Here is a 27,478-nt window from a genome sequence, read left to right on the forward strand (position 1 = left end):
CTTTCTGCCTGACTTCCCATGTTTAGACCATTATCTACATTCAGTCCCTGACCTCGAGCTATTGTTTGCTCAGCGTTATCCTTTTTGCCAATCGACCAACCCCTGCCCATTGCTCTGATTATGATTCCTGCTCTTTGTTTTGGCTCAGTCTGCAGTTTGCTTCTCTCTGCTCTCCCCTGCGCCTGCATCCATAAGTGCCTACATCCTGACAGGATACTACGCCACTGATGGCTGCAGCAGAGGAGGCAAAGTAGACCGCATTCAATGCTCAGGGGCACTTATTCTGTGAACATCAGCAGATGCTCAGCGACCTCAACACTAGGATGGCACAGCTTACTGCTGTTATGTCAAAGGCCCTCCTAACACGCCCTGCATCTTCCGCTGTCGCTCAGCTCATTCCGCTACCAGAGAAGTTCTCAGGTGAAGCATCAAACTGTAAGGGATTTCTTCTCCAATGTTCCCTATATTTCTCCTCACTCACCAGAATCTCTGATGAACAGAAGATCACTAAATTTCTCATGTTACTCACAGGCAAGGCTCTACAGTGGGCTAGTGCGGTATGGGAGTGTAGCGGTGAACATACCACATCCTACAACCATTTCTTGGCTCTGTTTAAGTGAGTGTTTGATCACGAACCCAAAGGAATAGAGGTCAGAGAGAGTCTCTTGTCAATCAAGCAGGGAAATAGAAGAGTCGCTACGGAGGAATATGTGCATGAAGCCCTGAACCAAGGGCACATCAGACCATCCACCTCACCAGCTTCAGCAGGCTTCTTCTTTATCAAAAAGAAGAAACCTGTAACTTGGTCAGAATTCAAGAAGGGGATGAGTGGAAGACGGCCTTTAGCACCACTGCTGGCCATTTTGAGTACCTGGTAATGCCTTATGGCCTTTCTTCGGCACCAAGCATCTTTTAGTGCTTGATTAACGACGTCTTAAGGGATATGCTGGGGAAATTTGTGATAGCTAACATCGACGACATATTAATCTACTCCTCAGATGAAGACAGTCACCACAAGCATGTCAGGTCTGTACTCTCCCGTTTACTTGAAAAACATCTCTATGTCAAGGCAGAGAAATGCGAATTTCACGTCCACCAGATCTCATTCCTTGGGTACATTATCAGTTCTGAAGGGGTAAGCATGGCCCAGTCTAAGGTCTCCACAGTCACATCTTGGCCCACTCCTATATCCTTGACAGAGTTGCAACATTTCCTGGACTTTGTGAACTTTTACCAGTGCTTCATTCAGGGCTTCAGCACCATTGCTGCTCCTCTAACCTCACTGTTAAAGAATGGGCCACATTGCCTCCAGTGGAACCCAGCAGCTGAAGAAGCCAGCTCAAGGCAGCTTTTACCTCTGCTCCCATACTACAAAATCCAGACCCTACTAAACCATTAGTGATGGAGGTAGACACACCTGAAACGGGAGTAGGAGGGGTGCTCTCACAATGATTTGTGGAGAGGCTCAAGCTGCACCCAGTAGCTTTCTTTTCAAAGAAGCTTACATCCACTGAGAGGATATATGACATTGGCAATCAAGAACTCTTGGCTATCAAGCTGGCTCTGGAGGAGTGGAGGCATTGGCCGGAGGGCACTGTGCACTCATTAATGATTCTAATGGATCACAAGAACTTAGAATGCCTAAAGACCACTAAATGGCTTAACCCACAACAAGCCAGGTAGGCCCTGTTTTTCACTCGCTTTCAGTTCATGATATCATATTGTCCCGGCACCAGAAATACCAACGCAGATGCGCTCTCTCAAATCCACAACTCTTCACCCCACACCTCTGAACCGACTCCCATCTTATCACCAGAACATTTTGCACAAGCCATCCCCTGGGACTTAGACAAGAAGATCAAACAGTCACAACCCCCGACTCCTCCTGAGAACTGTCCATCTGGACTTCTGCATGTACCACCTGACCTCAGAGGAAGACTTATCACCTGGGGACATGCATCCCCCACCACTGGTCATCCCAGCAGTCACCGCACATACCAACTGATAAAGAATAAGTACTGGTGGAAGAACATGATTTCAGATATCAATCACTTTGTTTCCTCATGCTCAGCCTGTGCCTAAGCCAAAGTACCATGTGCTCCACCTGCCAGGAAATTATGGTCTCTCCCGGTACCTCAGAGACCCTGGTCATACATCGCCATCGACTTCATTACAGACCTATCACCATCCCAAGGTAACACAGTCATTATGGTAATCATAGACAGATTCTCTAAAGCAATCAGACTTACCCCATTATCAGGATTACCCACTGCACTCCAAACTGCTAAACTAATCTTTAACCATGTCTTCCATTATTTTGGTATCCCTGAGGACATAGTGAGTGACCAGGGTCCCCAATTCATTTCCAGACTATGGTCCAGTTTCATGGAAAGACGAGGAGTTTCAGTAAGCCCCAAGTCCTTTCACCACCTTCAATCCAATGGCCAGGTAGAACGCACCAATCAGGAGGTGGTATGTTTTTTGTGCATCTTTTGCATGCGAAACCAGGGGGATTGGGCACAATTTCTCCCATGGGCCGAGTATGCATAAAATTCACTCAAACATTTCGCCACACAGTTGAACCCATTCCGGTGCATACTCTGCTATCAACCCCCCGTTCCCATGGGACGACACACCCACCCACGTACCTGAAACCTGTTACAGGTCTGAAGGCCACTGTTTGCTATGAAACATGACAAAGGGCATCAAACTTAATATTACAGTACATTTTACATTAAAAAGTTAGTACAAAGTTAATTCTGATCTTACTCTGATCTTAGACTCCTACAGTTGTGCTTGAAAGTTTGTGAACCCTTTAGAATTTTCTATATTTCTGCATAAATATGACCTAAAACATCAGATTTTCACACAAGTCCTAAAAGTAGATAAAGAGAGCCCAGTTAAACAAATGAGATAAAAATATTATACTTGGTCATTTGTTTATTGAGGAAAATGATCCAATATTACATATCTGTGGGTGGCAAAAGTATGTGAACCTTTGCTTTCAGTATCTGGTGTGACCCCCTTGTGCAGCAATAACTGCAACTAAACGTTTCCGGTAACTGTTGATCAGTCCTGCACACCGGCTTGGAGGAATTTTAGCCCATTCCTCCATACAGAACAGCTTCAACTTTTGTTGCTGTTGGGTTTCCTCATATGAATTGCTCGCTTCAGGTCCTTCCGCAACATTTCGAGTGGATTAAGGTCAGGCCTTTGACTTGGTCATTCCAAAACATTAACTTTATTCTTCTTTAACCATTCTTTGGTAGAATGTCTTATGTGCTTAGGGCTGTTGTCTTGCTGCATGACCCACCTTCTCTTGAGATTCAGTTCATGTGTGTGTTTATATATGAGTGATTCCACGCTTATGGGTACTGAAATGGGGACATGAACTTATTTTTAAAAATTCACCTAAAACCATTTCTTTTTTTACCATCAGGTCACAAAACATGTAATCTTTAATGAATGATATGTTAAAAGATAACTTTAATTTTCTGAGATGTAATAAAAACATATTTATATGCCAAAGTCAAGCCTATGAGTTCCAAAATGATGTCTGTTACATTACTTCTGTTACGACTGTCCATCTCACATCTGTTACAAATTAATTACAATCTAGCTATATACCATGTTAATCTTATTGAAAGAATGTGTATGTTTATTCTACTACACATGTTTATTAATTATATTTGCTAAAACATCACCTTCCTATGTTTCAAAAAGTAATTCTACATTGTTAAAATTGAGAATATATATGTCCACAACACTTCTGTTACGTTCTGACTTTGGCATATAAATATGTTTTTATTACATCTCAGAAAATTAAAATTATCTTTTAACATATCATTCATTAAAGATTACGTTTTGTGACCTGATGGTAAAAAAAGAAATGGTTTTAGGTGAATTTTTAAAAATAAGTTCATGTCCCCATTTCAGTACCCATAAGCGTGGAATCACTCATATATATATCACACACAGAGTGGGGGGAAAATAAGTATTGAACGCGTCAACATGTTTCTCAGTAAATTTATTTCTGATGGGGCTATTGACATGAAATTTTCACCAGATGTCAGTAACAACCCAAGTAATTCACACATACAAAGAAATCAAAACATATCTCCATAAATTAATGGTTGTTTGTGTCTATGTGTCATCCCTGCGATGACCTGGTGACTTGTCCAGGGTGTACCCCGCCTCTCACCCATAGTCAGCTGGGATAGGCTCCAGCTTGCCTGCGACCCTGTAGAACAGGATAAGTGGCTACAGATAATGAATGGATGGATGGATGGATGGATGGATAACGGTAACTATGGGAATTGGACAGCAATCCAATCACATGTGCAGAGACTTGTGACTGGTGGTGTTGAAAAATCTTGTTTAAACAGGGGTCATTTCATCTGTTTGGTATTTTTTCATTTTAACTTTTAAATTGTGTAAAAGACAGCCGAAGCTTTTTGAAGTATGTTATGTTGCTTTGTATAACAACATGTAATTTTGTGTAAAAGACAGCCTAAGCTTTTTGAAGTATGTTACGTTGCTATGTATACATGTACTTTTAAAACGGTTAGGTTGTCTTTTACACAATTTAAAAATGTTTCTTCTTTATTGAAGTCTCGCTTCTTCTTTTGTGGTTCTGCTTCTTCTTTACTGATGAAGTAATAATAGTTTTCACTTAGTCACTGTGAAACCACAGCGCTGAGATCATTATCAATGAAACAGCCATTTTTTAATGCTATTTTTGGTGTTACCGGACAGAGTTAAAAGCACTGTAGACATTTCTGAGGGTTTTTACAGTAACTTACTGGCAGCGCTGTTGCCAGTAAGTTACTGTAAGGGTTGTTTTACAATCAGGGTACAAAGTTTGTGTCACAGGGGTCCAAAATTCAAATTGATTGAAACTGGTTCTTGTACCAGTTTTTAAGTGAAGGACAAGTTAAAGAACAGATTTCAGGTAATTTTTTGACATATGTGTATGGTAGTTTTGTGTAATCTGCTATAAGATGGGAGAAACAAATGAAGTGATTCTCGGAGAGGACATTTTTTTTGACAATTCAGAATCCACTACTTCCATAGTGCTTTTAAGTATAAGGCTGTAAGCTTTGTGTTAGTTGTCTCTAATATTTATGTCCCAATATCTTGACGACATTTTAGGATGAAAATAATCATTTTAGATATGTTTTTTTATATTGAAAAATTAGCTGTCTCGGAGTGGACATTTTTTTTACACAATTACATACTAATTTGATCAAATCTTTCGATTACGTTCATTATGTCTTATATTGAATATTGTTTGTTTTTTCTTTTTTTATCAGACATCTAATTTTTTAGGTTTGTTTACCTGACATGTTTCGACGTACGACTGTCGTCTTCCTCAGAGTGTCACCGGATGTTATTGGTGACGCATCTTTTATCAGCTGATGTGTCCGAAGGCGTGGCCTTCCTGTCTGGATTGACAGGTCGGTCACGCCTTCTACTGTCAGTTCGTCCCCTGCAAGATGGCACTCCAGGTATGGGAGAGCATGTATGCTCCCTCATCTCGGTTGATGGTCCTCGGACTTCGCTTACAGATCTCTATGGCCTCCCTGATCCAGCGCTGATGTTTATTATCTACTGTGCGGATGACTCTGGCATTCCCCCAGTCCATAATATGATTTTCCCTTTTGCAATGATCTGTTATGGCTGACTTATAATTTTCCTGTTGTGCCTTTTCTTTTATTGTTCGGGTTTGTCTTGTAGCTGTCTCCTTTTCGCACTCTTTCTTATGTTCATTTTTTCTTGTGTTGAAACTCCTTCCTGTCTCCCCAATGTAAGTTTTGTTGCATAATTGGCATGGAATCTCATATATGGTGTTGCATCTGTTGTCTGGATGTATTCTGTCTTTGGGATGAACCAGGATCTGACGGAGTGTTGTGTGTGGTTTGACAGGTGTGGTAATGTTGTATTTCCTCATTGCTCTTTGAATGTGTTACTTACATTGGGGAGACAGGAAGGAGTTTCAACACAAGAAAAAATGAACATAAGAAAGAGTGCAAAAAGGAGACAGTAGAACTGTCTGCTGAACTGACAGTAGAAGGCGTGACCGACCTGTCAATCCAGACAGGAAGGCCACGCCTTCGGACACATCAGCTGATAAAAGATGCGTCACCAATAACATCCAGTGACACTCTGAGGAAGACGACAGTCGTATGTCGAAACATGTCAGGTAAACAAACCTAAAAAATTAGATGTCTGATAAAAAAAGCAAAAACTAACAATATTCAATATAAGACATAATGAACGTAATCGAAAGATTAAGAATAAGTTATGGAGATGAAAGCATCAAGGAGTTTCGCCGCCTTGAAAGATTGACGCGAAAACGGGCACGCTACAGGAATCACCTGAGATTCAATCTGCGCTGCCGGGATGAGGAAGTCATACCGGCCAGCCTGAACATCAAGAATCCGATTCCAACCAGAAACGCGGAAAAGATGATCAGGAAAGTGCGGATGACTCTGGTAAAAGTACGGATACGGTGCACAACTGACAAACTCAATAATATCAACAGCGAACTACATAGGGAGATGGAAACTTTCAAACGCCGGTTTCCCCAAAACAAGGAAATGGAAATAGCAATACACGGACATTTGGCAGACATACATGAGCAGGAATTCACAGAGACAAAAACCCGACAAATCTGAAAACTGGACAAACTCATCGCACAGAAAAAGAAGGCAGAACCGGAGCACGCACACATCAACGAAAAATGGATCCACAACCAGGGGCGCCGCCAGAAATTTTGGGCCCCATGAAAGATTAGAATTTTGGGCCCCCTAACTTTGCCCACCCTCGTCACAATTGCACTATTGTCATTATTTGACTTTTGATAGCCCATGGACCTTGAGTTTGTGACTTTGTTATTACATTTTATGTATTAACCAATGGTTGAAACCAATGGTTTAGAACGTGTGAACATTCCACACACGTAACCATGTCAAACACTTGACTGGTGTCAGTTATTAAAATGGAAAAAATGTCACTGTACAAACTGTAAAAGTGTTCTCTTGATAGGCTAATCCAACCACGTTCATACTGTTCATTTACCATTCGCTAATATTTTGAACACGCATGTGAGCGATAGCTACCTATCTTTGGGAAAAACTGAGTGACCAGTTGCCTGCCTCTCCGGTCCCTCTCAGTTTTCAGCTGCCTTTCTTTACGTTTTTGACAGCCACTCTTCATATTTAGCGATCATAGACTGTACGCACTCCACTGCTGGCTGGCTGGCTGCTGCACCGCGACACAGCAGCAAGTAGTGTTGCACTGATCAGCACACAGATTTAACGCATCGCGCTTCTACCAGAACTGGACCGTACCATTTCGCAAAAGGGGGAGGGTTCAATGACAATGAAGAACTCAAGAAATAGACAACCTTGTTCAATTAGCTCATTTTACCAGATGGAATATTGCACTGTTGTTATTTCAAAAGTCTTATTAAAATCATCAAAAGCATATTATCAGCCCCTTAAAGGGCCCCATGGCAGTGCTGGGCCCCAGAATTGTTCTAACCTTTCCCCCCCTGGCGGCGCCCATGTCCACAACATATCAAGGTACAAACTCTCACAAGCAGAACGCAGTATACTAGGAAAAGGACTCAACTACGCTGTCACACCGAACAACATACCACACAATGAATTCATTCTGGCAACTGAATTAGCATGTGAGAAAATACAGGATCAGGGACAAAAAGCAGCACTAAGAAATGCAATAGCTGGTATATTGAAAACGGCCAAACCACCACCCAGTAACATCACAAAACAGGAAGCCAAAGCCATGAGAACATTAGCAAAAAATAAAGACATCACAATCCTCCCAGCAGATAAATGCAGAACAGTAGTTATCATGGACACCGAAGAATATGAACACAAAATGATGGAATTACTCAGTGACAGTGCCTTCGAGATATTAAGAAAAGACCCAACAGAAGACAAGAAAAAGAAACTTAAGGCATTACTCAAACCACTACTCGATGAAAATAAAATAGATAAACAGGCATATAATCATTTAGTACCCACAGCCAACGTCATCCCCAGGATTTACAGCACACCAAAAATACACAAACCAGGAACACCATTACGCCCCATAGTAGATAGCATTGGTTCAGTGACATACAACTTATCAAAAGCACTTACCGAAATAATTAAACCATTACTAGGACTCACAGACCAACACTGCAAAAACTCAAAACAAGTGGCAGAAGAACTAAAAAAAACATAAAAATGCAACAAGACGAAGTTTTCATTTCACACGATGTCATATCTCTTTTCACCAGAACACCCACGGAAGCCACCATACAGGTAGTACAAGACAAATTAAAAACAGATAGGACGCTCAAGAAACGCACAAACCTCACTGTACAAGACATTACGCAACTCCTTCAATTCATCGCCACATCCACATACTTTCAGTTCAGGAACACAATTTACAGACAAAAGGAAGGTTTTGCCATGGGAGACCCACTATCAGCCATCATGTGCGGCTTTTTCATGGAAGACCTGGAGCAGAAAGCACTCACTACAATACCAGCGGAATACAGACCAACACTCTGGAAACGGTATGTGGACGACATATTGGAAAAAGTAAAGAGGGGACACACTCAACAACTTACCGACCATCTCAATACTATAGACAATACCGGCAATATAAAATTCACACATGAAGAGGAAACGGAGCAGTCAATAGCATTTTTGGACTTAAAAATACATCACACAGAAGAGGGGGACATCAAAATAAAAGTACACAGGAAACCCACACACACCGACCAATATTTAAACTGGACTTCCAAACACCCCATAATGCACAAAATATCCGTAGTTAGAACATTGCATGAACGCGCAGCAATAATTACAGATGCACAGGACAAAGAACAGGAAGAACAACATATACAACACGCACTGAAGGCATGTCAATATCCACAATGGGCAATATCCAAAGGGGCGGAACAGGTCAAAAACAATAAAACACAGAAGAAAGAGAAAAAACAAACCAACAAACAAGAACACAGGGGAGTAGTGACATTACCATACATCAGAGGAATAACGGAACACATTCAAAGAGCAATGAGGAAATACAACATTACCACACCTGTCAAACCACACACAACACTCCGTCAGATCCTGGTTCATCCCAAAGACAGAATACATCCAGACAACAGATGCAACACCATATATGAGATTCCATGCCAATTATGCAACAAAACTTACATTGGGGAGACAGGAAGGAGTTTCAACACAAGAAAAAATGAACATAAGAAAGAGTGCGAAAAGGAGACAGCTACAAGACAAACCCGAACAATAAAAGAAAAGGCACAACAGGAAAATTATAAGTCAGCCATAACAGATCATTGCAAAAGGGAAAATCATATTATGGACTGGGGGAATGCCAGAGTCATCCGCACAGAAGATAATAAACATCAGCGCTGGATCAGGGAGGCCATAGAGATCCGTAAGCGAAGTCCGAGGACCATCAACCGAGATGAGGGAGCATACATGCTCTCCCATACCTGGAGTGCCATCTTGCAGGGGACGAACTGACAGTAGAAGGCGTGACCGACCTGTCAATCCAGACAGGAAGGCCACGCCTTCGGACACATCAGCTGATAAAAGATGCATCACCAATAACATCCAGTGACACTCTGAGGAAGACGACAGTCGTACGTCGAAACATGTCAGGTAAACAAACCTAAAAAATTAAATGTCTGATAAAAAAAAAAAACCTAACAATAATTTGACCAAAATAGTCTGAAAACTTGCTGGCATTCAACATTAAAACTTAACTATGTTTCCAATGATATGGAACCAAATATTTGTTTTATGGTATAAAGAATGATTTAAGTGCATCCCTTTTGGAGCTACCTGTAGTCAAAAAAGCACTTTTTCTAAATGACACGAGTAATTTTGCTAAATATGACATATATTGCCATACATTCACCAAAAATAACGTTATCACCAATTTTTAATTTTTTTTTTGTATGGTAAATAGAGCTATCACAGGGCTACAATAAACAACCAAGTTTATTTTGTCAAGCCTTTTGATATTGAAGATAAGTGTTAAATGTGATTTTTAGCTTGCGTACCCTGATTGTAAAACAACCCGTAAGTTAGATTTACAGTACTGTATTTCACTTTTACAGTAACTGTGTTACTGTAATTATCTAATACAGTTGGTTACTGGGGCGGCACGGTGGTGTAGTGGTTAGCGCTGTCGCCTCACAGCAAGAAGGTCCTGGGTTCGAGCCCCGGGGCCGGCGAGGGCCTTTCTGTGTGGAGTTTGCATGTTCTCCCCGTGTCCGCGTGGGTTTCCTCCGGGTGCTCCGGTTTCCCCCACAGTCCAAAGACATGCAGGTTAGGTTAACTGGTGACTCTAAATTGACCGTAGGTGTGAATGTGAGTGTGAATGGTTGTCTGTGTCTATGTGTCAGCCCTGTGATGACCTGGCGACTTGTCCAGGGTGTACCCCGCCTTTCGCCCGTAGTCAGCTGGGATAGGCTCCAGCTTGCCTGCGACCCTGTAGAAGGATAAAGCGGCTAGAGATAATGAGATGAGTTGGTTACTGTAAAATTTGGTACTGTAATTTAAAAAAAATATATTCTTCTGAAATTTAATACAAACAAACAATTATTCAAAAAATATGAAATTCTTTATTTAAAACCAGTGTATTAAATAAAGAATTTCATATTTTTTGAATAATTGTTTCAGTTTGTATTGAATTTCATGTCATGTGCAAAGCATGTGCAAATTTAAAACTAGAATACTAGAATAGACCTCAGGATTACACAACCATGAATGAGATGATTTGCACCAAACTTAGCGGAGAGATGACCCATACCCAATCCTTTAACAGAACAAGACTGACTGTACTAACTTTAATTGCAATCAATCCGATAGTTGAGAAATTTAATGTAAAACCATAAATGTAAACCTCATGAATCTCATGATCATGAGTGACATAAAATCCTCTCATAAAAGGACATAAATCCTCATTCATTTCCAGAGGATTTATGTCCTCTCATGAGGACATAAATCCTCTGGGAATGAATGTTGGAATCATACATTAACCAAACACTGAAACAGTGTTAACCAAGTCTCATCTCATTATCTCTAGCTGCTTTATCCTGTTCTACAGGGTCGCAGGCAAGCTGGAGCCTATCCCAGCTGACTACAGGCGAAAGGCGGGGTACACCCTGGACAAGTTGCCAGGTCATCACAGGGCTGACACATAGACACAGACAACCATTCACACTCACACCTACGGTCAATTTAGAGTCACCAGTTAACCTAATCTGCATGTCTTTGGACTGTGAGGGAAACCGGAGCACCCGGAGGAAACCCATGCAGACACGGAGAGAACATGCAAACTCCGCACAGAAAGGCCCTCGCCGGCCACAGGGCTCGAACCCGGACCTTCTTGCTGTGAGGCGACAGCGCTAACCACTACACCACCATGCCACCTCGTGTTAACCAAGTCTGAAACAGAAATCTGAACAGATACAACTTTCAATGCAATAAAACACAATTAACAATAAAACAAAGTAACAGGTAGAGGCTGCAGGAAGCAGAGAGCTGTCTCTTGCTCTTGCTTTTTTTAACCCACCTAGTCCAAGTTCTTTCACTGAAACTCTGTCAGCTGGGGAAGGAAGGAGACCACTCTACTGTTAATGGCTTCTGCCTTCCTCTTCACCACTGCTCCTGTCTTGCGACTCACTTCTGTTTTTGAGGTGCATTTTTTCCCTTCCTCTGGATTGATCCTCACGAAGAATCTTTAGGCAAGAGAAGCTTCATGGGGAAAAAAACAAAAACATGGAAGGTATACATTAATGTACATCTACATGGCTTGTTACAGCTCAGAGAAGGTGAAAATAAACAACAACTTTGAATCAAAAGCACTATGGCAAAGAAGGGAAAAAGGCATTTACCGTTGTATGAGTTCCAATCTTGCACAAGCAGGCTCCTGATATTCTATGTTAAAGACATAGAAACAGCCAAAAAAGACAGACAAGGCATCTGCAAAGCCCAGGTGCTCCTCTTAAACGTAGGCCACCCTTCCGTCGATGCTCACCATCCACTTTGTTGCAGAGAGAAATGTGTTACCTTAAAAACAAAAAAAGGCATTCCACATCTTGAAAGGGCATACCTTAAAAGGGATACACTTTACCTTCCTCAAAATCATAGAGAAGTCTTCTCTTATCAAGCATTATCAGTCTCGGTGTGGATGGCAGTGTCATGTCTGTCTCAATCGATAGCTCTGTTGCAGTTGTCTTTAAAATACAGAAAAAGCCTGGGATTACAACATGTTTAAAATACATCTTAAAAACAACAATACAGTGCAGTCCATAAGAGTGAATCCACTTAGCCCACTATGTATTTGATGTCTCATCTCATCTCATCTCATCTCATTATCTCTAGCCGCTTTATCCTTCTACAGGGTCGCAGGCAAGCTGGAGCCTATCCCAGCTGACTACGGGCAAAAGGCGGGGTACACCCTGGACAAGTCGCCAGGTCATCACAGGGCTGACACATAGACACAGACAACCATTCACACTCACGGTCAATTTAGAGTCACCAGTTAACCTAACCTGCATGTCTTTGGACTGTGGGGGAAACCGGAGCACCCCCACGCGGACAACATGCAAACTCTGCACAGAAAGGCCCTCGCCGGCCACGGGGCTCGAACCCAGACCTTCTTGCTGTGAGGCGACAGTGCTAACCACTACACCACCGTGCCACCCGTATTTGATGTAATTTCATGTAATTCACTACACTATATGTGCATGCTTACATCTGCCAAAAGAAAGATGGAGTCCTCTTGTTCCAGGAAGTGCTTCATTAGAAGCACTGCTGCTATGCCAGTCTGGCTCTGCTGCATGACTGTTGCGTTGCTCTCAGTGTCTTGTAGAAAATGCTGAATGTCTCTGTTCTGGGTCTGTCTTCGGAACAAGTTTATGATCCTTGTCCCCTTGGACTGAAGAGCCTCCCCCACCCGATCACAGATATCAATACCTGTGAGAGTTTTGAAATGGTCGCAGAGTCCTCTTTTTGTAAAGAGGAAAGGCCAGTGTTCTTCAATCACACCGATACTGGGAGGAAGACAGGAGTTTAGCAAGTGTGAAGGGCAAAGAAAGTTCTCAATTTTTTGTAAGACTTTTTACTCCTCTATTTTGTTTTTTCATTTTATTTTTGACTATTTTTATGGGATATGATTGTATGCACGTCTGTTGGACCACAGGAAAAATGGCTGAGCTAATTAATGTGAACTGACTTCTCATGGCAACAATGACATTACCGCCAAAAATGTTTCATTTAAATGCACGGTTGAAATGAATTAATGTTTGCCAATATTAACAATAACTTTAACCGACAGTATTAATCAGCAGAAGTAACGTTATGTTTCTGCAACAGTTTACGTTAGCTAACGTTGTTAGCGTTAGCGTCAATGTTGGTGAAAACTGAGGCTGTGTCCGTCACTGAACCCCCTCCCCCTCGATAAAACCTGTTGCTTCCACAAGCGCCTTCAGTCCAAGTCCAAATATCTGACAGCGGATAAAACTGAGAGAAAAATGACTAGATCTGGCACGGTGATGTAGTGGTTAGCACAGTCGCCTCACAGCAAGAAGGTTCCAGGTTCGAACCCAGCAGCCAGCGAGGGCCTTTCTGTGTGGAGTTTGCACGTTCTCCCCGTGTCTGCGTGGGTTTCCTCCGGGTGCTCTGGTTTCCCCCACAATCCAAAGACATGCAGTTAGGTTGACGTGGGGTGGCCTTGGGCTGAGGTGCCCTTGAGCAAGGTACCTGACCCCTGACTGCTCCCCAGGTGCTCTGGTGTAGCTGCCCACTGCTCTGAGTGTGTGTGTGTGTTCACCGCTTCAGATGGGTTAAATGCAGAGGATGAATTTCACTGTGCTTGACGCGTGCATGTGACGAATAAAGGTTTCTTTCTTTCTTCTTCTCTTTTTTCTTTCTTTCTTAAAAAAGTGCCAAAAGCAGCCATTAAAAAAAATACAGTATCATACATCATTTAAAAAAAATAAAGTACAGTACTGTATTTTGTGGATGTTCTCACTAAAACTTCCCATGATGCAGTGCAAATTACAGTAATTTACTACAAAGGAGACTTACAGTATTATACTGGCTGATGTGTGGTAAATAACTCATGGCTCAAAATTCGCGGTGGTCCGGTCGCCCGAGGCGACTTACCAGTAATTTGTCATTTGGCGGGTAATTCCTGTCACTAGCCAGCCCGGCTGGCTAGTTGAAAATAAAAAATATATATGAAGCTAAGATTCAGACACACCGTCAACTAAAGCCGCCACATATTAAGCGCGTGCCGTGTCTGTGTTAATCGATGTGTTTATCGGCAGGACGGAAAATACCGAAGAATTCCGAATCATATCGTGTACGAGTGAGGTTGTCGTTTTTTTCACTATTGCACATGCATATAACGCATCTCGTTGAATATCGCGGTAATCACGTTATCAAATTCAATAGATGTGGCCACATTATCGCCCATTTAAACACGTGTTTTTGTTGTTGTTTACATCTACATCTGCCAAACCTACGTTGCGATGTGGAATTTTCTGAAAGGTGTACAGAAACCGCCAGAGACGGGGACAAAGCGACCTCGGTCTGAAGAGGAGAAAAAGGCCGCCGATAAAGCGTACAAGAAGGAGAAACGACAAAGGACTTATAAGCAAACGTCGGAGCAGGGTAGGCCTTGGCTGCGATACGATTTTTATGGAATATTTTTTTTTCAAGTTGATTCCTAGTCAATATGAAGCTCCTAATGCTTTCTCTCTCATAAATGGTTAAATACAGAAAGCATGTTAGACATATTTTGGGTGCTATAGTCATGATAGTAAGTATATTTGCTTTCAATACTCATACACCAAGGCGGCACGGTGGTGTAGTGGTTAGCACTGTCGCCTCACAGCAAGAAGGTCCGGGTTCGAGCCCCGTGGCCGGAGAGGGCCTTTCTGTGCGGAGTTTGCATGTTGTCTGCGTGGGTTTCCTCCGGGTGCTCCGGTTTCCCGCACAGTCCAAAGACATGCAGGTTAGGTTAACTGGTGACTCTAAATTGACCGTGAGTGTGAATGGTTGTGTGTCTATGTGTCAGCCCTGTGATGACCTGGCGACTTGTCCAGGGTGTACCCCGCCTTTCGCCCGTAGTCAGCTGGGATAGGCTCCAGCTTGTCTGCGACCCTGTAGAAGGATAAAGCGGCTAGAGATAATGACAATGAGATGAGATGAGATGAGATGTTAGACATATTTTGGGTGCTATCATGATAGTAAGTATATTTGCTTTCAATACTCATACACGAAGGCGGCACGATGGTGTAGTGGTTAGCGCTGTCGCCTCACAGCAAGAAGGTCCGGGTTCGAGCCCCGTGGCCGGCGAGGGCCTTTCTGTGCAGAGTTTGCATGTTGTCTGCATGGGTTTCCTCCGGGTGCTCCGGTTTCCCGCACAGTCCAAAGACATGCAGGTTAGGTTAACTGGTGACTCTAAATTGACCGTGAGTGTGAATGGTTGTGTGTCTATGTGTCAGCCCTGTGATGACCTGGCGACTTGTCCAGGGTGTACCCCGCCCTTCACCCGTAGTCAGCTGGGATAGGCTCCAGCTTGCCTGTGACCCTGTAGAACAGGCTAAAGCGGCTAGAGATAATGAGATGAGATGAGTCATGAACAGTGGTAACTACTCTCTTTTGTGTTATTTTTGACAGAAGTAAAATTCATACATGAACAAATTTTGGCTAGTTGATTTTCTGTTTGGCTAGTTACTTTGGAAAGTAACTAGTCCAGCTGGCTGGTGAAAAAATATATGATATTCTAGGCCTGTAACTGTTTATATTACAGATCTGTCTAACAGTGAATTGCATGAACAGATGTAGCGCCGGGTTTTTTTTTTTTTTTTTTTTGGGGGGGGGGGGGGGGGGTTCCTCCGCGTGTAATTTGATTACCGTTACATGACGTAATAAGAGGCATATTGACAGTTTCAAACGCCGCGTTTTACGCCGTTTTATTAACAAAACGGTTAGAATCGTGACCAATTGTGGCAACTTTGGCTTGCCATAGATACTTCTGGATAATAATCGACGCTGTACCGGATTACACCACTGCATCGCGGATTATTTTCCTCCGACAGCACGTCGTGTTCAGTCAAGTGGCAGGTTTTTAAAACGCGTGAGGCGCGCGCGCCCGCCCAGCTGTGGGTTGAAAGGCGCGGTGGCCCGGCAGGGGCGGGGCTCTCACTGGAACAGCGGCTTTGGATCAGTGCACTCCAGGATGAAGCGCACATGACACGCGTGGATGTGGAGAGATATCCCGAAGAGCTCGTCTGAGAGACACCTGAAGCCATCGTTGTGTGAAATTGTAAGTCTCCGATCATGTTATTTCTATTTACATTGACAAGACAAACCAAACAATAATGAACAGTACAGATGTTCATGGCAGTGTAGAAAAGCCCAAATCAGCATCACTTAAATCCGGTGATATGGCTGACAGGTCTGGATGCTTTGCTAGCTAGGTTAGATTGTGCTTTGCTAAACAACGCCATGATCTCGTAGCAGATTGTCTGTCTGATATGTGGGTTGTGTTATTTCAGGATTTATTCCGAGCATGTTATGGAACAAAAGAGTGAAAAACCGTGCTGTAGTCAGCATGCATACTCTCAGTACAGTACAGGAGAGGAGAGGAGAGGAGAGGTGGGCAAGACTAATTCTCCAGTGTCCACTTTGAACCCCTGTCTGTTTACGAGTAATGCAATAATTGACACTTATGCACAAAAAAAAAAAAAACAACAACCACAGAATAAAAAAAATGTAAGGGCTGAAATACGTGCAGTGCATCAGACAGGAGTCCTGTCTATACTGGATACACTACAGCATACAGTACTGTCCAGTGACTCTCTACTGAACATATAGCTAGGGACTGCAGAGGTCTGGGATTCAGCTACTTTATATTTTAGACTATTGTACTACATCACTCATTATTGTTTATTATTATTATTACGTACTACCGTACATTCGATCATTGCCTTTATCTACGTTCGATCATTGTCTTATTTTTGTATTATACTACATATTTTGCCCTACATTACCTTTTTTATTTTTGCTTTTATTTTTTACTATATTGCCTTTTTGTATTATTTCTTCCACCTATTTACTGTTGTAATTGGCATTCATGGTGGACAGCAAACTAAGAATTTCACTGTGCAAGAGGACATGTTCCTTACTGTGCATATGACAATAAACACTTTGAAACTTACTCTTCAGTTCCTGCTATATTCTGTTCTGAGTTGTAGTGGAGACTGGGTGCAAGTTATAACAATTCGGCTTGTATGGAATGCCAGTCCGGGGCGGCACGGTGGTGTAGTGGTTAGCATTGTCGCCTCATAGCAAGAAGGTCCTGGGTTCGAGCCTAGTGGCAGACGGGGGCCTTTCTGTGTGGAGTTTGCATGTTCTCCCCGTGTCTGTGTGGGTTTCCTCTGGGTGCTCCGGTTTCCCCCACAGTCCAAAGACATGCAGGTTAGGTTAATTAGTGGCTCTAAGTTGACCGTAGGTGTGAATGTGAGTGTGAATGGTTGTTTGTCTCTGTGTCAGCCCTGCAATAACCTGGCGACTTGTCCAGGGTGTACCCTGCCTTTCGCCCATAGTCAGCTGGGATAGGCTCCAGGTTGCCTGTGACCCTGTAGAACAGAATAAGCGGCTACAGATAATGGATGGATGGATGGAATGCCAGTCCATCACAGTGCACTCTGCGCACACACACTCGCATTCACACACTCATTTGAGTTGCCAGTCCTACTACTGGCACGATTTTGAGAGGTGGGAGGACCTGGAGGGAAAACGCACGGACATGGGGGGGCATGCAGAATTTCACACAGAGAGTAAATGTTCAGTATCAAACCAGGAACCCTGAAAGTGTGAGATGTCACAACTAGACTCTGCACAGTTTTTTTTTTTTTTTTTTTTTTTTTTTTTTTAATTGCATTTACTTCAAAGCACTTTTAGAAACATAAAGAGGCTTACAATGAGAAGCACACTCCTAATACATTAAAAAATGTCAGTTTGCTTGCCATTCATGTGTGTGTTTTTCTTCAGTGTACCCAGTAGCTTTGAGGGTATTGTGTGTAAATAAATAAATAAACGCTGTTTTGTCTTTTTGCATTGTGCTGAGGCTGGCTACTGACACAAAATGTGATTTAAGTTGTAAGAAGCCCAGTGGGTATCTGTTCTGCAAAGCCTCATGCATAGAGGTGCTGTAAGCTTTCAGAAAGAATTGTCTAAATGTGTACACAAAAATATCTTACAGTATATCTTTGTTCCCAGTAGGACTTATTTGGACACACTAGGGGTTTATTCAAATACTATGTTCATGATAAAGTAGTGGGCTTGATCTGCAGGATTTTCTGTATTTTGATCAATAATCACACCTAATAACACTTAATATGAATAGTAGTCTACTACTGCTGCTGCTACTGATATGATTTATATTAATAGCGTTGTAAAGTGAATGTGTAATTATGGTGATGTAGGTGATAGGTTTCACTGCTTAAAAATGCTGATAGAAAGTTTAATGTAGATATTTAGGCATTGCCTAAAAGCAGACCTCCCAATGAGTGTATGAGCAAAATATTTGCAAGTGCACAAAATCGATCTGAATAGAACAATAATATTATAGCATATGAATCATCAAATTGTGTAGTGCATTTCATGTCAATAATTGCTGCATTGGCTTGTGACGGTGATACCAATAATGAGATGCGCATTGCAATTACGAATACATATTTATTCCTTTCTTTGACACCGTATGCCATGCGCCAGAAACAACACCATGACATTTATTATAGTGCGACTCTGCTGGGTGCCTGGTGGACAGCAGTGAACCAGCGCTGTCACTTTTACGTCATTATATAGTTATGATCAAATTTGATATGTCACATGGTTGTCTGGTTATATATTGCACGTCCACGCACGTTGGAGCTCGGGAACGCGCAGCCACAGAGTGCAAAGCGTGTGCGCACCATTAGGGCTAATTAGCATGCAGCTGTTCCTGATTAGAGCGCAATCACAGTGCATGCATATAACGACTTTCAGTAACACACAGAGTTTGTGAAAGCCTGGTATTTTGTGTCACTTTTCTGGTTTTGGCCCTGTTTGTTTTTGGACTTTGAGTATTCTATTACCTCTGATATCCTGTCTGTGCCTCACTGGACCACTGCCTGTTTTTTGACTCTGTCTTGTCTCCCTTTTGGATCTGTTTGTTAGCGTGTTTTCAGTTAAACTGTTCCTGCGATTGCATCCGTCTGTCTCTCTTACATGACAGAATCTGTCAATTGTCCAACAAGCTAGTAGACTAATAAAACTGTTTTAACTCATTTTATATGAAACTGTCATGAATATTTTCTGGAAAATGTGTTTGTAGATAATCCAATATTTTTTTTTAAAAGCAAATTAAAATCAGTGCTGGATAAAAACCTATCTATCTTATGTAAATAAAGATGCAAATTTTTACACTCAGTCAGGTTCCCTGTGGTGGTACATGTGCGTCGTTTATATGTGCATTCGTACATGCATACTGACCTCGTACAGTCAAAAGCCATCAAAAATCAGCTCGATGTATTAGCATATTCTCTTAAGTATGGGGCTCTGCTCTGCGTGTGCTTTCAGGGCTTGACATTTCGGACTGCCCAATTGCCCGGGGCAAGTGAAACTTGCATTCAAGCAAGTGGGATATGTCCCTGACATGCCCGGCTGGGCAAGTTGGAATGAGCATATTTTACGAGCTAGCACCACAAAAATTAGGCTTTTTGATCCTTTATTTCAGTTCCTAAAAGTGTCCCTTGCTACGTATCCACCATTTATGTCTTGGCTGTTTTCTTAGTCTCAGTTTCATTTACTGCTTTGCAAGTTATTTTATATACCCCCATTGTTGTAGTATGGGATGTGTACTGTTTATAGACCTCTTGTGCATGACGTCACACATCACGTGATCATTATAGCTGGGGTCAGACAGACACCGTCTTTCATGCAAGCAAGGCTTAATCTGTCTTCAGTATGGTTAATTTTTCTGCTGCTTTTGCTTGTTCAAACAGAGAAATAGATAAAAGGCATTACCGTCTCCCCGCTGTCAAGAAAAATGTTAACAAATAGAAGCAAATGCTTCAAGAACAACGAGGAAATGAGTGGTTAAAGAATATGAAGAGAGAAGCTCAGCTTGAAAACTAGAGAAATTCACGATTGTATTTAAAATGTCTCATCTCATCTCATCATCTCTAGCCGCTTTTATCCTTCTACAGGGTCGCAGGCAAGCTGGAGCCTATCCCAGCTGACTACAGGCGAAAGGCGGGGTACACCCTGGACAAGTCGCCAGGTCATCACAGGGCTGACACATAGACACAGACAACCATTCACACTCACATTCACACCTACGGTCAATTTAGAGTCGCCAGTTAACCTAACCTGCATGTCTTTGGACTGTGGGGGAAACCGGAGCACCCGGAGGAAACCCACGCGGACACGGGGAGAACATGCAAACTCCACACAGAAAGGCCCTCGCCGGCCCCGGGGCTCGAACCCAGGACCTTCTTGCTGTGAGGCGACAGCGCTAACCACTACACCACTGTGCCGCCTGTATTTAAAATGTATTTTACAAAAACAAAGTTGGAAGTGAGTATGGAAGAGTTTGCTTAAGAATCTCATTTTATTTATTTTTTTCTGCTCGCATTCAAGTTAGCGCCATCATGAAAGTGTTTTGATTTTTTTCCTACAGGTGAAGGAGCTTCCTTATTTGACACAGAAAACCCAGATTGTTTCAAACAACTTGGGTATAAAAAATTAACAACAACAAGGAGCGACATGCACAATAAATCCTGAAAGAGCAGAGAGAGCTGGATCTTTGTTTCTGTTATCAGAGGAACATAGCCCTGTGCAAAATATTTATACATCAGGTTTTTTTTTTTTATCATCATCCACCTCTAGGTTTAAAAAAAATAAATGTGCTGCGTCATGACAGACCGGCTGCACTGATTCAGTTACAGGTTGCCAGGTCTGTATAAAACTCCCACAACCTACACACTAAACAATTTTAAACTCAAACATTGTCCTGTCTGTCATGACGCAGCGGGGTTTTTGGGTTTGTTTGTTTTGTTTGTTTGTGTTAAAACCTAGAGGTGGATGATACAGTGCTCAGCGTAAAGGAATACACCCCCTTTGAAAAGTAACATTTTAAACAATATCTCAATGAACACAATTTCCAAAATGTTGACAAGACAAAGTTTAATATAACATCTGTTTAACTTATAACGTGAAAGTAAGCTTAATAATATAACTTGGATTACACATTTTTTCAGTTTTACTCAAATTAGGGTGGTGCAAAAATGAGTACACCCCACGACAAAAACTACTAGTACTTTGTATGGCCTCCATGATTTTTAATGACAGCACCAAGTCTTCTAGGCATGGAATGGACAAGGTGGCGGCATTTTGCAACATCAATCTTTTTCCATTCTTCGACAATGACCTCTTTTAGTGGCTGGATGGAGAGTGATGCTCAACTTGTCTCTTCAGAATTCCCCAAAGAAAATAATTTCTTTACACCACAAAGGTGAAGGCTACAAGAAGATCAGCAAAGCTTTACTTATTAGTCAGAATACTGTAGCAAAAGTGGTACAAAAATTTAAGAAAGATGGAACTGCAACAATCTCACAGAGATGTCCAGGTTGTCCACAGAAGTTAACACCTTGACAGGAGCGTCTTCTGATGAGAAGGGTTGAAGAAAATCGGCATGCAAGTTCACTGCAGTTATCTAAAGAAGTAGAAAGCCAAACTGGGGTGACTATTTCGCGTGACACAATACGGCGTACGCTGCAGAGAAATGGCATGCATGGATGCCATCCACGAAAGAAGCCTCTCCTAAAGCCCAGGCACAAAAAAGCCCGCCTAGAGTTTGCCAGGGCCCATGCTGACAAAGATGAAGATTACTGGGACTCTATACTCTAGAGTGATGAGACCAAGATAAATGTTTTTGGAACTGATGGCTTCAAAACTGTATGGCGTCGCAAAGGTGAGGAATACAAAGAAAATTGCATGGTGCCTACAGTGAAACATGGTGGTGGCAGTGTCCTTATGTGGGGCTGCATGAGTGCTGCTGGTGTCGGGGAGCTGCATTTCATTGATGGCATCATGAATTCACAGACGTATTGCTCTATATTGAAAGAGAAGATGCTACCAACACTCCGTGCCCTTGGTCATCGTGCACTTTTCCAACATGACTAAACACACATCTAAGGCTACTGCTGGATTTCTGAAGAAGAACAGGGTGAAAGTGATTCAGTGGCCAAGTATGTCTCCTGATCTGAACCCAATCGAACACCTATGGGGAATTCTGAAGAGACAAGTTGAGCATCACTCTCCATCCAGCATCCAGTCACTAAAAGAGGTCATTGTTGAAGAATGGAAAAAGATTGATGTTGCAAAATGTCGCCAGCTTGTTCATTCCATGCCTAGAAGACTTGGTGCTATGGTGCTATATATATATTCTCAAGCACAGTACTGTTAAAGTCTTGGCGTCCTATTGTTTTCTTCATACAAACTTTGTTATAGATTTCTATTTTATGATTTCTACATTATCGAGTAATGAACCTACAGTCTGAGAGAGTTCTACACAAATGCACTGAATTTTACAACAGCTGTATGCATGTGACATGGAAATAAATCAACTAAGGCAGGAAAAACTATTTTGGATAAAATTCTTATTGTCCGTTACAAGTAAAAGTAAAAAGTAACTTCAACTCAGTGTGTGATCTTCATTTTTTTATGTTGCAATTCACAACAATTCTATGATTTTCCTAAAAAAAAAAAATAGTACTCACAAAATAGGGGGCAAGTGGAAATTAACCCCCACTTGACCCCCAGGGTTTAAAAGTTAATGTTGAGCCCTGGCTTTGCAGAAGAACACCGCTATAATGTTTTAGATGTATAATGTTGCCAAAATGTAATTGTCCATTTCCTAACTTCTGAAGTTACAGGTTGAACTTTCATCATCCGTCGACCATAATTTCAGATTACCTTCATGTTATCTCCCATCCCCACTGTCAATTATTAGGATGCAGTGCTGCTGCACAGCAACCTATGGGCTCCCCTAGGGGAGCCCATAGGTTGCAGTGCAAAGCACTGCAACTATTGTTCTTCTACGTGTTTCTTCTTCTTCCGTATTCTTCTTCTTCCTCCTACGCAAATTTTGATTTCGAATAACTCAATAACCATACGTCGCACACAGACAAACAATATATCAAAACGTGCGGCTCGATCGGACTCGCTATGCTATTACTTTTCTCTACAGAATACGATTTTTTCGCGACTATGTCGCGAAAAAATCGTCGAAAAAAACCCCATTCATTTCTATGGAATTAATTGAAAAAAAAAGCACTTTTTCAACGTTTTTCAAACGTCCGCTGCTCTGGCATGCTTTAACCTAGAGACGTGATTCAAACTCTAAAACGTAGGAAAACTTCTCCTCTGTGGATCTGGCATTCAACTTTTCTGCTAGGTTCTACACTTTCGGATCAGTCCCGGCTCAAACGCCATGTGGGTTCTGGGAGAAAATCCGGCTTTTGAATGGGTGTCTATTGCGTTACACACCAGTGAAGCTCGTTAACTTAGAGTGGAGAGAGGTTGAAAAAAAAGCTCAAACTTTCTCGCTTAAACTGTGTTTTCAGCCACAAATTTCACTCTACAGACATGATTTTCTCAAAAGTAGTAGTAAAACTTGTCCTGATTCACACAATGTGTCTACCTAAATGATAGGATTTAGAGTTTTTGAATGAGAAGCCTCAAACTCAGGAGACTGCAGCTGAAAGGCCTCATTGACACCCATTATAAACGTGAAAGAAAAGTCACTCATTTTTAACTTGTTCTAGTGTCGTCATTTTTAACACTACAGACAAAAAAATACATCATTTTATTCAGGAGACCCTTCTAGCGCTCACTGTGAAAGAATTTTGTGAATAGCTGCTTCCGTTGTCGAGTTATTTGTCATTGTTCGAGGCCTGGTCCTTCATGCAAAACAGCACAAAACTCCAGACCTTGTGTGTCTTAGCTCATTGATACCCATTATAAAAGTGACAGAAAAGTCAGTCATTTTTAACACTACAGACAAAAAATTACATCAGTCTATTCAGGAGACCCTTCTAGCGCTCACTGTGAAAGAATTTTGTGAATTTCTTTTTTTTGTGAAAAAAAAAACGGCCTCGGTCGGCATGACACTTCACCTTAGCCGCCCACTTTATTAGGAACACTTCTGTTCGTACATACAAACTACAAACACTCTTCTTAGAGTTTAGAGTTTATTTTATTTTTAAAAGGGACAGTGCACAAATTAAACATTATCCTTGTGGTAAGGACAGATGTCTGTCCCAGGTTATAGCAGTACATGCTAATTTCCGCCTGTAGTCACTTTGTTTATACTCCTTGAATAGCTCTTCTTCATGACGGCTGCTGTCTCAAGCACACACATAATCATTGCATTGAAACATCATTGCAGGTCACACATTCACGGCCAGCGAACATGCGTGACCGAATTGCTTCGCGCACTGCATCCTCTCACAATTTCCCCCGGGGAATTGTCCGGTCTAGTTAATGATACGAGTTTGCAATCAGACTCCTCCATTTAAATAACCCAGCTGACAAACACACTGTGAAATTCCACTTCAGCATTGTGTCTGAGATCTGAAATGTTTCTTCTTTTCTGACTTTTATAATTAGTGCTTCGCCCATTGTCTGCTTACCGATTTCCACTTTTAGTTTTGTCTAGTTTATGATCTGTTTACCAATCACCAGACCTGACAGTTTACCTGACTCGGGTTTTGGAATAATGCTTAGCATTTTTGTTTTTTGCCTAACAAAACATGCATTTTTAGCCGCTTGTCTGTTTCATGACAATGTCATTTTATGTTTCCTCTTTTAAGTTGACCTGAGTTTTTATAAAATATTAGTCATCTATGACATCCTGTTTCACAGAGGCCAAATTTTGTTATTCATTAACATGGGCAAGATTAGCGGATAGTTTGATGAAACTACCTTACATAGCTGAACATCAGACCCAAATGTGGGCCTTCCCCAAACTGTTGCCACAAATTTGGAAGTATACAATTGTACCAGATGTCTTTGTATGCTGTAGCATTACAATTTCCCTTCACTAAGAAACCTAAACTTGTTACACCACAACAATGCCCCTGTGCACAAATCGAGGTCCAAGAAGATTTGGTTTGCCAAAATTGGAGTGGAAGAACTTAAGTAGCTATTAGAGTGATGAGGTCAGTTAAGTTGATATATAACACTGTTGATGCTTCAGAAAATTTTGAATGGCCCAGTGAACCCAGGAACAACCTTGTACAAAACTGTACAAAAAAAAAATCCTCTGATATTCTATGATTGTTTTTGGGGATAGGACACTCTCTTACAGCATTTCCTTGGTCCATCATGTCTCCCTCCTTGCTTGTTACATATCTTAAAAGGATGTATGAGGCAAATGGAATTTTTCTCAACTGACAGTTTGTTTCCCAGTTGTTTGGCCAGCACATGCTCACATAATTTTCAAGAGAGGGGGAGTAGATCAAAATATCAATATGCAATGACAAATTTACCCAGCATGTTGCAGAAGGCATTGTTCATCTGTGCCTGAAAGACAGAGGGCAGGTTAAAGAGCCCATATGGCATAATGCAGAATTCAAAGTGACCTGAGGTGGTGCTATAAGCCATTTTCCACTTGTCACATTCATGAATCCAAAAGAGCGCTCCTGAGGTAGCACTTAGTGGAAATGCATTCCTCTTGTTCAAGAGCTGCTGGGACCAATGGGAGGGATAACTATATTTTACAGTCATGTTGTTCAATCCTTGGTAATCAATACAGGGATCTGTCTGGACAAAGAAAAATCCAACACAAGCAGGACAGCTGGACAGAAAAATATAATCCAATTTAAGTGCCTCAGTGATAGCAAAGCGGAGCCCCATACTTAAGAGGATATGCTAATGCATCGACCTGATTTTTGATGGCTTGACCATACGACATCCGTATGACAAATAACATATTTGTACCACCACAGGGAACCCAACCATAAGTGCAAGGCAACATATCTCATATACACTTGACCACCAGACAACAAATTTTGTATCTTTATGTACATAAGAGAGGTTTTTATCCACCACCTGTTTTTAATTTGCTTTTTAAAAAAATAACGTGATTATTTACAAAACACATTTTATGGAAAATATTCATGACAGTTTCATATAAAACAAGTTAAAACAGTTTTATTAGTCCACTTGCTTGTTGGACAGTAGACAGTTTCCGTCATGCAAGAGAAATAGACCAATGCAATTGAAGGCACACTAGCAAACGGATCCAAAAGGGAGACAAGACAGTCAAAAAACAGGCAGTGGTCCAGTGAGGCACAGACAGGACATCAGAGGTAATACAATACTCAAACTCCAAAAACATAAACGGGGCCAAAACCAGAAAAGTGACACAAAATATAAGGCTTTCACAAAGTCTGTGCGTTACTGAGAGTCCTTATATGTATGCGCTGTGATTGAGCTCTAATCAGGAACAGGTGCATGCTAATTAGTCCTAATGGCAGGTGCGCTTTGCAGTCTGCAGCTGAGCGTCCCAAGCACCAACGCACGTGGATGTGAAGGATGTAACCAGACAACTGTTTGACATACCAAACATTGATATTTGATCATAACAATATGGTAATGAGATAAAGTGAAAGTAATAGTTCACTGCTGTCCACCAGGCACCCAGCAGATTCACACCATAATAAATGTGGCGTTGTTTCTGGCGCATGGTATGCGGTGTCAAAGAAAGGAATAAATATGTATTCGTAACTGTGATGTGTATCTCATTATTGGTATCACTGTCACAAGACAATGCAGTAATTTATTGATGTGAAATGCGCTACACAATTTGATGGTTCATATGCTATAATCTATTCAGGTTGATTTTGTGCACTTGCAAATATTTTGCTCATACACATCAGGATCTCTGTTTTAGGCAGTGTCTAAATATCTATATTATAATTTTACATATGCAAGATGGCACAATCATTTGGGTCAGATGAAGGTAAACCAGAAGCCTTGGTTTTACTTGGCATAAACACCAACCCAGTATTGGGTTTGGGATTCCTGTGGTAGTTGCAGCCACTGTTTGACAAGGTTGTTAAATCATGACCGAAGGGTGACCAACGAATGGTTTTACCTTGGGTCCAAGAAATGTGAAAATTATGTTTAAAATTATGGGAGGGCTAGGACAATGGGAATTGCAGATGATGTGATCAGAAAATAAATTTGTTTGGAAATGCAATGCCCTGACTTTGAATATGACCTCTGACGTACAGTGGGTGATTAATTCCTCTGACTATTCTCCTCCTGAAGAAGATCGATGTTTTTAGAATAAC

At 41.6% G+C, this 27,478-nt stretch overlaps 1 protein-coding gene across 1 annotated transcript in view; it reads left to right on the top strand.

The window, feature by feature from the left end:
* The first annotated feature begins 16,248 nt into the window (after positions 1-16,248).
* The window catches only part of slco4a1 (solute carrier organic anion transporter family, member 4A1), a 62,364-nt gene continuing 51,134 nt past the window's right edge, over positions 16,249-27,478 (top strand). Inside the window, exon 1 of the mRNA XM_060936886.1 lies at positions 16,249-16,395. The gene's annotated coding sequence lies outside the window, so the exon portion shown is untranslated. The remainder of the gene's footprint in view (positions 16,396-27,478) is intronic.

This window comes from Neoarius graeffei, chromosome 13, assembly GCF_027579695.1.
Source record: "Neoarius graeffei isolate fNeoGra1 chromosome 13, fNeoGra1.pri, whole genome shotgun sequence".
Taxonomy (NCBI): domain Eukaryota; kingdom Metazoa; phylum Chordata; class Actinopteri; order Siluriformes; family Ariidae; genus Neoarius; species Neoarius graeffei.